Source organism: Camelus dromedarius, chromosome 12, assembly GCF_036321535.1.
Source record: "Camelus dromedarius isolate mCamDro1 chromosome 12, mCamDro1.pat, whole genome shotgun sequence".
NCBI classification, from domain to species: Eukaryota; Metazoa; Chordata; class Mammalia; order Artiodactyla; family Camelidae; genus Camelus; species Camelus dromedarius.
The window spans coordinates 70912221-70914748 of record NC_087447.1 but is presented as its reverse complement, the minus strand read 5'-3'; the positions used below and the strand labels follow the sequence as shown (position 1 = coordinate 70914748).

The 2528-nt window shown below is 47.9% G+C and overlaps 1 pseudogene; it reads right to left on the bottom strand.

Moving 5' to 3' along the window:
• Positions 1-871: 871 nt before the first annotated feature.
• LOC105099522 (ganglioside GM2 activator-like) lies at positions 872-1387 on the bottom strand (annotated as a pseudogene).
• Positions 1388-2528: the final 1141 nt, after the last annotated feature.

Genomic DNA, 2528 nt, shown 5'->3' with positions numbered 1-2528 from the left:
CTGGCTATAGCTCAACAGCAGCTGCTCCTATGGACTGGATGCCCCCTTTCCAACTCACCCAGTCCCCACATCCCTGATTATAACGCCAGTGGGCAGCGACTGCCTCCAATCAGTGCTGTTACACAAAGGAATAATGGAAGACAAGCCAGATGCAGCAAGGTGGCGGTCCTCATCACTCACTGATGCCTTGTGCTTGGCCCTGCAGGCACCTGAGTTCGCAGACCTTAAACACACAGAGCATTCTCAGGTATCTCTCCTATCACAGACCCTGCTTCTCCAGGGTACACTGGGCCCCACTGTTGACTGGGCAAGCCTAGAGAAGAACACTAAATTAACCATAGACATTAATGGATGGATAGACACAGATCAACTGCTTTTGATCTTTCATTGAAAGATAGGGTTGCAGTAAAATGAAAAGTGTTAATACTCTCATTCTGTCTTTAGGTCAGCTAGGGACACTCAAAAATAAAATAAAACCAATGAGAAAACCATAAAGGTGCTTCAGGAAGCCAAGACTGGGTTAGTCTGAACTTGGGGGCATAAGATGCATTAGTCCCATTCCTTGACTACTTATAAAACAAGTTAAGTTCTTGGAAAGCCATGTGGGTGAGGGGGAAAATGCAGCGGCCAGCTCAGCAGAGGTTCTGGGCTCTCAGAGATCACCATCCTCATTCTCCCTTAGGTTAGTGCTGCTCGTCCCCTCCTAAAAATGTTGTAGTTGGCATAAAATGACTTTCAGCGAGGGGAGTGTTGTCATTGTTGAAAAGGGATTGATAAAGGCCAGGGAGCAAAATTTGGCCTTCGCCAACATAAAGCAGAGGAAGAGGGTGCCCTCCTCACACCTCCTTCACTCTGCTGCGGCGGGGGCACCTTATCTGCCCGTCAGGGAGGCAGAGATCTTGATACAACCCAGATGCTTCCTGCTGGGGCTCAGGATGCTCTGGGTCTGGTACCTCCTGGTGCCAAGCCAGCTGGGCAGCTCCAGGTCAGGCAGCATGAAATCAGTCCTGGGCCTTGAGTAGGTGCCTTCTTTGAAGGGACAGTGGCAGGGAAGCCCACAGGTGTGCGGGGGTTCTGGGCAGGGAGAATTAAGCTTCCAAGTATATCACAGATGTCATAAATGCAGCTCCCAATCTGTTTTACACACAGGATTTTAACCCAGAAGCCAGCCACTTCCTTCTTCACAGGTAATCCCACCTTCTGAGGATCATCAAAGAGGACATTGGTCTTGATCTCGACACTGACAGTCAGGGTCCCAAGAACGTCAACAGGGTCATGTTCCAGAGTTAGGCTTTTGATCCCTGCAGTGTCCTACCCCTCCCGCATCACAGTTCTCCCAGGAAGAGCTACGAAGCCCGTTCGAGAGGATGTGTGCAGGAGCCTGCATCTGGGGGCTCCTTGCAAAGAGTGAGTCCTCACCGGATTACCTACCAAGAGCAGACTTCAGGCAGTAATATGCTGTTGCAACGGGGAAAGGAGTCCAATGTGAAGTGAACTCAACTTTGATTCGTCCAGAGTTGACTGAGCACTTTAAAGGGAGAGTGAGGGCGTGTGAAAGTGGCCTCAGCAGAACCAGGGACGTGAAAACCTACTAAACATAGGCGGGAAGGGTGGGTCCATGTGAAACTCACCTGGGCATGCTCACTGGTGCTTAATGAGCTTAGGGTTCCACCGTCTCACGGAGGCTGGAAGACAGGGTCACAATCTTCAGCAGTAACTTCTTTTGGTAACCTTGAGTTTTCCTACTTAGGTAGGCACTTAAGAGGGGCTAGAGGCATCCGAGGGATGCAGCCTGGAGACTGTTAGAAGCTTTGTTAGTGTTTTGTTTAAGCCTTTAGAAGCCAAAATTAAGGCTTAGTCAAGAAAGGGGATCAGAGGAGCCTGTTTGGAGTTTGGTGAAGAAGATAATCTTGCCACTAGCGCTGTGTTTAGGCTGGGGTGATTATTACCCACCACTGAGGCAAGACGGTTCCGAATATCCTACTCTCTGAAGTTCCTACCTAGAAACCCTCTCAAGGAATGGGAGATCCCTGGACTCACCTCACATTTTTCCAGCCACTGACGGATCACTGTCCTTAATTTTCAGATGTCCTGCCTTGAAACTATTACTTTGTATGATGTGTGTTTGTGAATGTCTGTTTCAGGGAGGAGAGTAGGTCTGGTTCCTGTTAGTCTATCTTACTTCTATTCCTTGATCTTAAATCTCTTTCATCTTATGTTAATAAAGTCACTTCAGCATTCTCTTGATTTTGGTACTTGCATGGTATGTTTGTATAATCTTTGGTTTTTCACTTCCGTACATCTGTATGTTTAAAATTGGTTTCTTGGAAGATAAAGCACCCCCCCCCCCCAGTTGTTGGGGGTCTTTTGGCTTCTATCTCCCCAGGAACTGTTGGCCGTGGTCAGTTGTAACAGTAAATAGAACAGAATCCTAATGTAAATGTAACATCATTATACTGCAGGGTTCTTTCTGTTGAAGGCATTGCTCAAAGAGGGGGGGGGGGGATCTGAGCTTTAAAAAACTTAAT